This window comes from Schistocerca cancellata, chromosome 2 (assembly GCF_023864275.1).
Source record: "Schistocerca cancellata isolate TAMUIC-IGC-003103 chromosome 2, iqSchCanc2.1, whole genome shotgun sequence".
In the NCBI taxonomy this organism is placed as follows: Eukaryota; Metazoa; Arthropoda; class Insecta; order Orthoptera; family Acrididae; genus Schistocerca; species Schistocerca cancellata.
In genome coordinates, this window is record NC_064627.1 from 602,551,830 (window position 1) to 602,566,442 (window position 14,613).

Here is a 14,613-nt window from a genome sequence, read left to right on the forward strand (position 1 = left end):
ACATCATATATCTAACGTTAAAATTTTTGTGGAATGATATACTTTTGAAAAATTTTTGTAGAATGACATACTTGTGAGAAACTAACAGCTACATGTAAACATGCGGAGAGTACAAGCATACCGCGCTGTGTTCTGGCGGCGGCATATACTCAAAGCAACAGTCAAGTCTGCGCGCCGCACAGGGCAGTCGTTGACCGCAAACAATCACTTCCTACGTCACGCGCCTACAGCTGATCGAGCGCTCGGTGCGAATGCACTGACAGCCGTAAATAAATACACAGTCTTTCTCCGAATAAAATCAGTATAAAGCTATAGTGACTGGATGAATTATGTTATTAACATTCAGTATTTTTCAGGATACGGTTCTATATAATATTTAAGAACTTCAGGTAAATTCTGTGCGTGTCCGACGTTAAGACGACTTGCTATCGAGAAATTTTCAGGAAGAATGTAATTTCCAAGAAGAAACTAATAAACTAAAAAAAAGGTAACTGTTAATTGAGTTCATTTTCAGGTAACATATTTCCACTTAGGTACGTACTTTAGACGTAATTTGCTGCTCGCGATTACGTGATTCATACTTTGTGCTAAATTTCATGTTCTATGAATTTACTTGTGAAGCGACATGCTTGCGTACGTTAACTGATTTTGACAATGATTATTAATGAACTGAGTTGTAACTTGTGTATATTATGCATCGCTTGGCTGCTATGCTTTTTCACTGATGTCATATTTTTTTTATTATGTGCCTGCTGTGCTTATTTATTTAAATTATAATTGTCACCTGATTAATTGTGCTGATGTGGTTAGGTATGTAAGTTATACTTTCTGATTTATCTGCTTGCGCCTTCATGTTTATTTATTAAGATTACATATGAACATTTATTTGCTTACGATGATATGATGCTAATGACCTGTTTAGTACGTAAGATATATGTTTGCTGCTATGTGTATGGATTGCATATTTATACATTTCTGTTTGTCGTCACAACTACTCTTTAATTTGGTATATAGAAATGCTGATATACTGTGAATGAACATAGAGTTTAGGTTACACTATGGTACTAGTTACAGATTGTTCGCTTGGCAGAGCCTCGTTGTAAGAAATTGTGCTGCATTCACTTGTTGACATTCTGTTCACTACTGGTATATTTACTCGCTGTTGCTTGTTTTGCTTACGCTCAGTGCTTTATATTTTAACATAAGAAAATGAACTGCAGTAATTCGACGAGCGACTTTAGTACAAGAAACATCATAGAAGTCACATGAGCTGGAGGTTTTATGGAAGCTGTATAAATTTATGCTAATAGGAAGGAAGCTAACGATATGACATACCAAAACTAGGTTTAGACCATTGACAGTTATTACACTGCATTTTTCGTGAGCAACTGAAATAGGAAGTGACACTTGACACAAGAAATACTCCACATGTTTGCTTCTGTTTGCCATAATTCTTGAAGTGGTGTACACACTGTGAAATATTAGGATCATTCACACTCCGTAATCGTACTTAATTACTGAGAGTTATTCGAACTAAGTCTGTTAGAGGTCATGTATGCATTCTTTGTTTATAATTCATAATGAGTAGAAGATTTTGGTCAGATGGATTACACAGAGGTTGTGTGTTGACAGTGTGTCTTCGGATTGTATGGGATGAGGAGGTTTGCATTAGGATTTTATCTGTACTTGTTCGAGGAGACTGACTAGAGGAAAGAGTTGTTATGGAAGTGAAATGATACTGGCAATAAGGTTTATATGTATCGACGTATTGAAGAGGTATTATTGAGGTATTGAGATTATGTGAAGTTGATTGGAGTTTTGGTGTATAAGAGGTAAAATAAGTGAGGTGCATAATTTTTTTTTGTTGGTCTATATGGAACAAGGAGGATGAAGATAGCAGACTAGAACACTAAAATGGAAGGAAGATAGTCTACACACACTTTGTTAAATCACTAAGCAGTATGTACTTTTTTTTTTGGAGAGAGGAAGTTGCATATCTTGGCACACTGACAGTTGTTCAGCAACCGTACATTTTGATCTGGCTTGGCAAACATTGGTCTTGACATGATGACTATGACGTTGACTTAACTATTATTGACTGTTATACATTGCTGCCACTATTACTTGATACACATGATGAACATGAAATTTTGACAGAAGTGCATGTACACAGTTAACACTATTCAATTACACAGTAGTACTTAATGTGGATGAAAGATGAGTGAGTGTGTTTTGTGTGCTTTCCTTTCCTAATCCTACCCACCTATCTCCTAAATATTATTTTATTTGTTTGTAGTGGCTTGCACTGACACTTATAAATATTATAGGTTTACTGATGTTTGTGTACTTGTAATAGTTAATATGACAATGATCTGACATCATTTGTGTGTTTGTTATGATTTGTATGTTTAGTGTAAAAGCATTTGTATGTGTATTCAAACTATTGTTCATGCTTGAACTGTCTGAGTAGTGATAGTAAACATTATGGACTGTTACTTGCACTTTTTCTACATGATTGGTGCCACTAGGACATGTTTAATTTCTGCTGATGAACTGTGTGATCAGTGATAGTTGTTTAATTTCTGCTGATGAACTGTGTGATCAGTGATAGTAAATATTATGGACTGTTACTTGTACTTTTTCTACATGATTGGTGCCACTAGGACATGTTTAATTTCTGCTGATGAACTGTGTGATCAGTGATAGTGAATATTATGGACTGCCTTCTGCACCTACTCGACATTGCTGGGTGCCACTGATGGACTGCTTCTACTGAAATGATGTCACCTGATGGTGTCTGCACCTACTCGACAATGCTGGGTGCCACTGATGGACTGCTTCTACTGAAATGATGTCACCTGATGCTGTCTGCACCTGTTCCACAATGCTGGGTGCCACTGATGGACTGCTTCTACTGAAATGATGTCACCTGATGGTGTCTGCACCTACTCGACATTGCTGGGTGCCACAGATGAACTGCTTCTACTGAGAAATGTGACTTGTTGCTGTGTGTACCTCTTCAACATTGCTGGGTACCACAAATGGAACTGCTTCTACTGCTTCTACTGAAATGATGTTACTTCTTGCTGTCTGCACCTACTCAACATTGCTGGATGCCACTGATGGACTGCTTCTACTGAAATGATGTCACCTGTTGGAGTCTGCACCTGTTCCACAATGCTGGGTGCCACTGATGGACTGCTTCTACTGAAATTATGTCACCTGTTGGAGTCTGCACCTGTTCCACAATGCTGGGTGCCACTGATGGACTGCTTCTACTGAAATGATGTCACCTGTTGGAGTCTGCACCTGTTCCACAATGCTGGGTGCCACTGATGGACTGCTTCTACTGAAATGATGTCACCTGATGGTGTCTGCACCTACTCAACATTGATGGGTGCTACTGCTGGAACTGTCAACCACTTGTGAAAAAATTTTATGTGAATATTTGTATAAACTGATTTTTTGTGTATTACTGTTTGTGAAAAGTTATGAGACTCTTACCTGTACATATTCGTCATTGCTGACGCTATTGATTGAACTGTTTAACCACATAATACTTGTGTAAACTATTATGTAAAGTCACATGTATGGAAGAATTTGTATTGCTTAGTGTATTTTATATATTAGGCTATTGAAAGGTCAGTGCAAAGCCAAAATTTTATCTAGTTATATGATATTTACGTATTAATATTATCTTTTATTTTTGTCTGTATTTTTTTGACGAATTTGGTGGTATTTTCACCACAAATGCTGGCAAAAATACCATCAAATTCTAGCCCGTGGAGGAAGGGCATATGAAAGGTGGCTACACTGAGCCACAGCGCCAAAGATCGCGCCAGAGAGTATTGTTCCGCCGACTCCACTGGCAGTGATTATTGAGACGTAGCGGCAAGCAGTTCTTACCGAGAAGTTGTGGTGGACACTGCTTGTCGTGAAGTCAGAGTGAGATGTGGTAGTGGAGAGTGTTGTTCCATTTTTTATGCAGTGGTTTGATGGGAGAGATAGCAGATGTTGTTCTAATGGAGATATTGTAATGGTCAGAGTGCATTTCGTCAATATATATGGAGGTATTTTCTTTTATTCTTTTATTCTTTCAGTGACCTGAATAATGTGTCATTACAGGTTCAGTCAACAAACATCTGGCGTGTGTTCTTGTATTAGAGTGTAATTCTGGTTTTCTTGCGCAATTATAGTATTTCTAATTTTCTTTTATCACGTCAGTATAATTGGTATTTAAAAATTCTTGTTTTGTTGAAGAAGAACCATGCCAGATGTGCGTTGAGTCATACTACCACATACAGAACAGCTACACTTGTGTTTGTTGTTTCGTAGGTTTTATAGTTGCTGGGGACTTAATTAATTAATTGTATTAACTGAAATTTTCATTTCATTCTTTGTGGTTGTTCTATGCAGTCAGATTGCGTACTAATACTAGTCAGGGCCAGCCGTTTACGAAACAGCGTAATCGGACATACAGCGACAGAAAATTAAAAAGTATTTGCATTGCATTCTTATATCTTTATTTTAACTAAGCCCCCATGCAACATGAGAATAATTTTACAAGTCAGCTCGAGCTCCCATGGTAAACAATGAAGTTCTGGCAATCAGCTGCTGGTAACGTTAAAATTCGATGTTGACAAAAGTTACAAGTGAAATGAAAAGTCTTCCAACTACTGTCACAGTTTTATTAAGTCCCTGTGCTCTAGTGCAGTGAAAAAGTTAGAGTCCGAGAAATGAAATGATCGTATGGCATTACTGGGCAGGAGACTATCTGTGGTCGTTCGGCCCCCTGGTTCAAGAAGCCTTTCTGTTTGACGCCGACAACTTACACGTCGATGAAGATGGGAGGAAATAATGAGTTTAATAGAAACATCCAGTCCTCAAACGAAGAAAACCTCCGACCAGGCCTGGAATCGAACCAGGCACTCCGCTTTCTGGAGGCGGAGATGCTACTAACTAGACCAACTACAGACACATTTCGAGGAACGATGTCGGCACAAAAAACTGCAAGACGAACTATGTTTTCACCATAATTTGGACTGAAACTTTCAATGTTATGTAAGTTGTTTCAATGAAAATTATTTCCTCAAATAATATTCTTATTCGTATACAATGTAGACTGTTTATTTGTCCAAGGATACTAAATAATCTTTCGATTTCATATATGTGGCCAGATTTATGGAAGAACAGTCCTAGCAAATTTATCCAAGTCCTCGTGGAACTTTCACAATGTCTTTCGGAAAGAAATCAAACAATGAAATACAGTTGAAGAAGACACAAAAGCGAACCTCTCGTCTAGCGCAAACTCCCTAGTGACGAGCAGAAAGTGCAGGTGACTCCTGTATATAATCAATGTCCTTAACATGGGTTTGCTGCAGAATTCTGGAACATACTCTGAGTTCGAGTGTGATAAATTTCTTAGAGACCAAAAAGCTTATGTCCACTAATCAGTATTGCTCGTGTGACACTCAGCTTGCCTTTCTCTCACGTGATATACTGTACTGCGAAGTATGGATGGAGGACAATAGGCAGATTCAAAATTTATAGACTTCCGAAAAGCATTTGACGGGCTACCCCACTGCGGACTGTTAACGAAGGTACGAGAATACGGAACAGGTTCCCAGATGTGTGAGCGGCACGGAGATTTCTTAAGTTGTAGAACCCAGTATGCTGTTCTCTACGGCGAGCGTTCATCAGAGAAGGGTATCGTCAGAAGTGTTCCAGGGAAGTGTGACAGGACCGCTATAATTTTCTGTATTCATAAATGGGCTGGCGGACAGGATGGGCAGATATATGCGGCTCTTTGCTGATGATGCTGTGGTGTACGGGAAGGCGTCGAAGATGAGTGACTGTAGGATAATATAAGGTGACTTAGGCGAAACTTCTAGTTGATGCGATGAATGTCAGCTGGTTCTAAAGTAGAAAAATGCAAGTTAATGCGTGTGAGTAGGAAAAACAAACCCGTAATGTCCGGATACAGCATTAGTAGCGTACTGCTTGAGACAGTCACATCGTTAAAATGTCTTGGCGTAACGTGGCAAAGTGATTGAAGTGGAACGATCAGGTGAGGACTGTGGTAGGGAATGTGAATGGTCGACTTCACTTTATTGGGAGAATTTTGTGAAAGTGTGGCTCATTGCAAAGGAGACTGCATATAGGACGTTAGTGCGACCCATTCTTGAGTACTGCTCGAGCGTCTGGAATCAGCACCAGGTTGGGCTAAAGGAAGACGTCGAAGGAATTCAGAAGGGGGCTTGTAAGTTCGTTACTGGCAAGTACGAACAACCCGCAAGTGTTACGGAGATGCTTCGGGAACTCAAATGGGAATCGCTGGAGGCAAAGCGTCCCGCTTTTCCAGGAAAACTATTGAGAAAATTTAGGGAACCGGCATTTGAAGGTGACTGCAGAACGATCCTTCTCCCGTCAACAAACATTTCGCGTAAGGGCCACAAAAAAATAAAGTACGAGAAATTAAGGTTTATCGGAGGCCTACAGACAATCGTTTTTCAGTTGCTCTGTCCGCAAGTGGAACAGCAAAGGAAACATTAGTAGTGGTACAGGGTACCCTCCCCCACACACCGTACAGTGGCTTGCGGATTATGCATGTTGATGTAGAAGCACAAAATTTACTGTTACAATATGGGTGATCACTTCCTTTCCGTCCCAGTGTATGTGATTGCTTCCAATTGAAATGATTTGTCGTCAGTGAAACTACTAAAAATAATTTAGCATACTAGGTGTGCCGGGCTTTGTGCGCTGGGCAGGAGAGATACTGCAAGCGTCTCGCGGTACTGCAAATCAGCGATTTCCTGAAGGCCACAACCACAACCACTGGTGCAGCTGGGCTGCCGCCAACCTCAAGGACAGCTAACGATACACCCGCGCAGCCGCTAGCTAACACTGCCCGCGAAACACTGTCTCAGCAAAATAAATCAGCGAACAGATTGTTAATGTATCAGTAACTGAAATTAACAATTAACACTCCTGGAAATTGAAATAAGAACACCGTGAATTCTTTGTCCCAGGAAGGGGAAACTTTATTGACACATTCCTGGGGTCAGATACATCACATGATCACACTGACAGAACCACAGGCACATAGACACAGGCAACAGAGCATGCACAATGTCGGCACTAGTACAGTGTATATCCACCTTTCGCAGCAATGCAGGCTGCTATTCTCCCATGGAGACGATCGTAGAGATGCTGGATGTAGTCCTGTGGAACGGCTTGCCATGCCATTTCCACCTGGCGCCTCAGTTGGACCAGCATTCGTGCTGGACGTGCAGACCGCGTGAGACGACGCTTCATCCAGTCCCAAACATGCTCAATGGGGGACAGATCCGGAGATCTTGCTGGCCAGGGTAGTTGACTTACACCTTCTAGAGCACGTTGGGTGGCACGGGATACATGCGGACGTGCATTGTCCTGTTGGAACAGCAAGTTCCCTTGCCGGTCTAGGAATGGTAGAACGATGGGTTCGATGACGGTTTGGATGTACCGTGCACTATTCAGTGTCCCCTCGACGATCACCAGTGGTGTACGCCCAGTGTAGGAGATCGCTCCCCACACCATGATGCCGGGTGTTGGCCCTGTGTGCCTCGGTCGTATGCAGTCTTGATTGTGGCGCTCACCTGCACGGCGCCAAACACGCATACGACCATCATTGGCACCAAGGCAGAAGCGACTCTCATCGCTGAAGACGACACGTCTCCATTCGTCCCTCCATTCACGCCTGTCGCGACACCACTGGAGGCGGGCTGCACGATGTTGGGGCGTGAGCGGAAGACGGCCTAACGGTGTGCGGGACCGTAGCCCAGCTTCATGGAGACGGTTGCGAATGGTCCTCGCCGATACCCCAGGAGCAACAGTGTCCCTAATTTGCTGGGAAGTGGCGGTGCGGTCCCCTACGGCACTGCGTAGGATCCTACGGTCTTGGCGTGCATCCGTGCATCGCTGCGGTCCGGTGCCAGGTCGACGGGCACGTGCACCTTCCGCCGACCACTGGCGACAACATCGATGTACTGTGGAGACCTCACGCCCCACGTGTTGAGCAATTCGGCGGTACGTCCACCCGGCCTCCCGCATGCCCACTATACGCCCTCGCTCAAAGTCCGTCAACTGCACATACGGTTCACGTCCACGCTGTCGCGGCATGCTACCAGTGTTAAAGACTGCGATGGAGCTCCGTATGCCACGGCAAACTGGCTGACACTGACGGCGGCGGTGCACAAATGCTGCGCAGCTAGCGCCATTCGACGGCCAACACCGCGGTTCCTGGTGTGTCCGCTGTGCCGTGCGTGTGATCATTGCTTGTACAGCCCTCTCGCAGTGTCCGGAGCAAGTATGGTGGGTCTGACACACCGGTGTCAATGTGTTCTTTTTTCCATTTCCAGGAGTGTATGAGAGAAATAGCAGCTCAAGGTCGAGACGAGTCTGACTGACACGACGAAACCATAATTTAACGAAAGTGCATATTTAAAGGAATTCAAGTAGACAGAGTGGGTCGATTGACCGCTGCGGCCGTTTCACGCTCCCCAGCGGTCGAATAGAGAACGACTTGATTACCACTTTCGGGAAGTCCGCCGAACAATAACAACCGTGCTGATTCCGCTAACTTTCGGCTGATGGAACTTCGCATCTCCATTGCAGAGCCGCCCAGAAAGGTCAGTCAGACTTGGAAGTAGTCAGTGCACTGTGTGGGAGTGGTTGATGCTGAAATAATGACAAGTGAAAAGGGCAAGAAACTGTTGGTTATAGACAGTTATAAATACTGTTTTCGTAAGTGTCTCATCGATGGCGTTGATAAACCAGAAGTTACGAGGAAAATATAAAAGTGTTTTGTGGAATTACATTCCTTAAATTGTGTTGTCGATTCACAGACCATAGTCATGAAATGGATGACTCTGGTAAACAGCTCTGTGAAGAGAAAGGCTGAAAAAAATTTGTCTGAACGCCCCTCTAGACTTACCTACGTCGAGGTAGTTAATGGTGTTACTGACACTCTCTCAACTCGCTGTTTGGTTCGAACAGGGAGAAATATTATTGCCATTCGATTACACAAGGTGCCCAATAACTTACCACAGTTACATGAAGCACTGGCGAGAAATGTTTTCCGCACAAACAGGAACGAAAATGTTTTGTTTGTGAACGGCTGTGAAAAGAATATTGCGGATTTCTCATGCCAAAGCAATTTAAATTTTCTGGAAGAGTCGAGAACGCTAATTACAGATGGGACCTTCAAGAGTTGCTCCAAGCTGTTCCACCAAATATTTATAATTTCTGGGACAAATGAAGTTAACTATTTCCCATTGGTATTTTTTTGCTCCCAAACAAAAAAATGAAGTGTATTAGGAACCTTTGTCCTTAACTGCAAGTATTACCAATCCGGACATTGTATAAGCTGACTTTGAGACGTCAGTTCACCAAGTAATTGTTTACGCTTGGCACCAAATAAATGTAAAGGACCGCAGATTTCACCTCGGACAGAAATGGCGGAAAAAATTCAATCATTGGGATTAACAAATGACTTGAAATCGAAGGGATGTAAAATCGGAGGACTTCTGAAAAATTTGTTTGGACTGCCTCTCCTGCCCCTGACCGAACGGAAGATTGCTTCGTGGAGAACCAAATGTCCTTCAAACCTGACAATGAACATCAGGATGACTTTATTCTTCATTCATTCATTCTTACAGGCAGCGACTATCCAACTACTATGTGGGACGATAAGTATGTAGTTCTGAACGGACTACTAACTGCTCTGAGGTACTTCACTCTAAACTGGTTTCCTCCCATCCCATAATATTCTATCTGTTAGACACATTAAAGGATATTCAAACAGAAACATACGTTAAAATGAATAGTGGTAAGAGAACTTCTGTCAAAAATGCGCGACAAACGTAACTACATATAAAAACAAATGGAAAACATTTTTAGCTCAAACATTACTCGATATGAATATCTTCAAAACATCTGATACAAGTTTCTCGCACTTACGTAATTTTATTACTTATACTTGAAAATTCCAACTTTGCTTATACTGTTCTTACATTGAGAGGATATGAAAAAGGCAGACATTGTTAAACATACATACTGCATGTAGCCACTCCTAAGTAAGTATAAAATCGGAAAATGTTTTGGAACTGTTGATAGCTTACGGGAAGCAACAAGTACACTTTGGAAAAAGAAGATGGCAACTACTCAATACGTCCGCTGTCGGATAAATACGGCGGAAGCTAATGGGAGACAAGACGTCCGTTTCTGAATCAAATCCGGGTCAGCCGGATGTCACAGTGACTGCCTGCCTCTTACCTAGCAGATCTTGCCGCCAGTATCTCTCAATGACGTGGCAAAACTCAAATTAATGATGTGCTTTGGGGTGTTCAGCCGCCGCAGCACCTGAAGAAGACAGGTGGGTCGTTGGTTGAAATATTGAGCCTACAATGGAATCAATAACTCGGCTCAACACCTGAGAAAAAACCATTAGTCAACCACGCCGACAAAATCTGAGAGATCACGTGGTAAAGCCCACTTCCAGTAGACATGGTAATGTTCACTTCTAGCAGAAACTCAGTGGAATGGACGGCCCACATAAGCTAGATAGCCTGAAGAAGGCAAAGTGGTATGTCTTCTTGATAACTGACAACAGTGCTGGAACTCGTTTCTGCCTACAGAACTTAAGACATTTATATTCCCGTTACAAGTTGAGGTTTGTGGACAAACTTACAATGAGACATGTACGTTGTTACCAGTAACGAATGAGACTTGTCGACATTTGTAATGATGTGCTAATGTTTTCTTAGAAGCGTAGGTGATGGTACCGTAATCAAATTTATTTCATGTAATTACAAGTTTTATTAGAATGCGCACACTCTTGGAGACCCGAACATTATATTAAGTTTATGTATTACACAGCAATACATACATTGCTATGTCCAAAAGAAAAGACACCACACATTCATGATTCCGTAGGTGCATAATATATGTGAAAGAGAAATACCGACAGCAGCTGCAAGAGGGCATTGAAATAATTCAATGGCGACAACTGAAAATTTGTGCGGACAGGGACTCGAACCCAGTTTCCCGCTTAACGTGTGCGGTCGCCTTAACAGCTTTGGCTATCTCAGCACGCTTCACGTCCATCTCAAATTCTCAACTTGTTGCACACTACTTCCGTGGCGCCAACCTCCGGTGTGCGAAAAATGGAGAATTTGGGATGGACGTGAACGGTGCTCGGATAGCTGATGTCATTAAGGCGACCACTTGTGCAAAGTGGAAAATCGGGGTTTGAGTCCCAGTTCCCTGATGCAGCTGACGTCGGTATTTCTCTTTCATCATAACATATTCAGCCAAGTTTCTCTCGTTGCGTGTTAGCAGCTGAACACAGAGGCCAACCTAGACATGAACAGACGTACTCAGGCGTTCTGTGTGAACTGTCGTCTGTTGAGGGTCAAGAGTGAGCTACTCGTACATAATGGATCTCAAGTTGCGGATGAAGGCATATGGAATCACCAGTGAGTGCCTGTTAGGCAGGCAGCCTGATGAGCCAAATCATTATGACCACCTACTTAATAGCACGTTGGTCCATATTTGGAACTTAGTACAGCAGAGTTTCTGTGTGTTACGGATTCGATAAGTCGCTGGTAAATTGCCTGACGTGTACGGCAGCAGACATCTAAGGACAGCTCTCGCAGTTCTCATAAATTAAAGGCCGGTGATATCTGGGCGCGGTTGGCGCCTGATAGCTTCCGAGACGTGTTCGTATGGCTTCTGGTCAGGGGAATATAGCGGCTAAAACATCAACGAAAGTTCACTGCCGCGCTCCTCCAACCCCTGGCCTTGTGGCACTGACAGTTACTCTGCTGACAGAAGCCATCGGCATGGCGGGGGACGTCAAGGGTGGATGGATACAGGTGATCCACAATACTGCTCACCTAGTACACAGCTATCGATTTCGGCGTGTAACACAGTTTCCACGGAAGACCAACTGAATATGCGCTATAGCACAATACTGCCCTCACTGACCTGTGTCCGCGATACCGTGCATGTTTCGAACAGCCGCTCGCCTGGATGGCGGCGTGTCCGGACACGACAATCGTCCTGGTGTAACAGGAAACGTAATTCGTCACGACGATAAGCTTACGTTGCTGCATGGTCTTGTCTCAGTGATCTCGTGCAGACTGCAGTTGTAACTGGCGATGTCGGCGTCGACGTAGGGGCACGCAGGTGTTGTCTGTTGCGGTGTCACATGCTCAACAATTTGCTCTGAAAGAAGTGCTCCGAAACGCTTGTGCCTGTAGCAGCATTGCACTGTGTCGTCACATATGCTACAGATTGCCACCTATCCTGCTTTACCCGACGCACAAGCAACCGACTTCCATTTTATTTGTTTCGATGTGGACTCGCATCACATTGTAGCTCACACTCGGTTTTACTCTCCTTCAACGACTTTCTGTAGTCCCCATTGTGGCGATATCCTTATCAGTCGGCCTTCTATTACACTCGGGAGTAGTCGTTCTCTCCACCGTCCGAATTGATATTTGACGCTTCTGTCGTAATTATCCCCTCATGGGGGAACTTACACAAATCAGGGACTTACCTACAAAATTATAATCCCCTGCACATAAACAATTTTTGCTAATCGTTAGCAGGCCATAGGTTCTCGTTTATCCTAACTAATCGGAAGAAGTCGAAACTAAAAGTTTACTAGTCTAACCACAAGTGAGGAAAAATTCACATAAGTTAAGAAGTAATCTACTTGCTCAGAATAAACCAAATATATCTTCAGAATGAGATTTTCACTCTGCAGCGGAGTGTGCGCTGACATGAAACTTCCTGCCAGATTAAAACTGTGTGCCCGACCGAGACTCGAACTCGGAACCTTTGCCTTTCGCGAGCAAGTGCTCTACCATCTGAGCTACCAAAGCACGACTCACGCCCGGTCTCACAGCTTCACTTCTGCCAGTATCTCGTCTCCTACCTTCCAAACTTCACAGAAGCTCTCCTGCGAACCTTGCAGAACTAGCACTCCTGAAAGAAAGGGTAATGCGAAGACATGGCTTATCCTCAGCCTGGGGGATGTTTCCAGAATGAGATTTTCACTCTGCAGAGGAGTGTGCGCTGATATGAAACTTCCTGGCAGATTAAAACTGTGTGCACCGACCGAGACTCGAACTCGGGACCTTTGCCTTTCGCGGGCAAGTGCTCTACCATCTGAGCTACCGAAGCACGACTCACGCCCGGTATCACAGCTTCACTTCTGCCAGTATCTCGTCTCCTACCTTCCAAACTTTACAGAAGCTCTCCTGCGAACCTTGCAGAACTAGCACTCCTGAAAGACAGTTTTAATCTGCCAGGAAGTTTCATATTAGCGCGCACTCCGCTGCAGAGTGAAAATCTCATTCTGGAAACATCCCCCAGGTTGTGGCTAAGACATGTCTCCGTTATGTCCTTTCTTTCAGGAGTGCTAGTTCTGCAAGGTTCGCAGGAGAGCTTCTGCAATGTTTGAAAGGTAGGAAACGAGATACTGGCAGAAGTGAAGCTGTGAGACCGGGCGTGAGTCGTGCTTCGGTAGCTCAGATGGTAGCCGGCACGGTAGCTCAGCGTGCTCGGTCAGAGGGTTAGCCACCCTCTGTAATAAAAAAACCGAGTTAACAGATCAACAACGAACTTAAAAGGGTGTCTTACGACGTCCGCCCCGATCACATACAATGAACGAAAATGAACAAAAAATGAAATTAAAAAAAAAAAAAGATGGTAGAGCACTTGCCCGCGAAAGTCAAAGGTCCCGAGTTCGAGTCTCGGTCGGGCACAAAGTTTTAATCTGCCAGGAAGTTTCAAATATATCTTGTGTACTGATCATTAATTCAGCCATCATATTTAAATGATTTTTGGGTACCAAAATCGAGCGGCGAATTCCAAGACGGCTATGCGCAGCAAATGGCTGAAATTTTTACGATATATTCCTAAGATCCCGATCTACACCAACCTTCAAAATTTTCTGGCTCTCTTTGTCCGTTCCCGAGCTACAGAGGTTCAAAGTTATCCTATTTGTACACGTAAAATACGCGTGTCGGATCTGGCGTGAGGTGAAAACGTAATTTATAAAGTGGCGTAGCGCGAAGAAATATGCTGTAAAGCGTTTCTGCTGTAATTACAAGAGTTCCGTGAATAAAACGTTGTAGTAATGAAGCATATGCAAAATTTTTGTACACATTAAATCCGGTGTGAGGTGAAAAATGAATTTTGTGTTATTTCAGTTTCACATAAGTAAAGTAACAAAGTCAGTAAGACCCATAAAATTCCTTCCATATGAGTGACATGCCTTGCTATAGAAGGGGAAAGGAGGGAATCAAAGGGAAACACTTCTATCAGAGCACAAAAAAGGCGAATATGCTCCTATTTAAAAGACTCTGACCAAAAAGTGGGATACCAGCAGCCACATTTTCTCTTCATCAACACCTTCAAAAATTTTTCCAAAATATTTGGCCTGTGGACATATTCGCGCTTTTTATGCTGAGAGAGAAGGAGACAGTGGCGGTGGGAAGGAGACGGAGAAGTAATAAGTACTAGAAGCTAGTAGACAGTGGTTGTGCTATAGAAAGCGCAAAG

At 43.3% G+C, this 14,613-nt stretch overlaps 1 non-coding gene across 1 annotated transcript; it reads right to left on the reverse strand.

Annotated features, from left to right (window-relative positions):
* Positions 1–13,156: 13,156 nt before the first annotated feature.
* On the reverse strand, positions 13,157–13,230 carry Trnas-cga (transfer RNA serine (anticodon CGA)). Its single transcript has one exon. It is a non-coding gene; the product is annotated as a tRNA-Ser (tRNA).
* Positions 13,231–14,613: the final 1,383 nt, after the last annotated feature.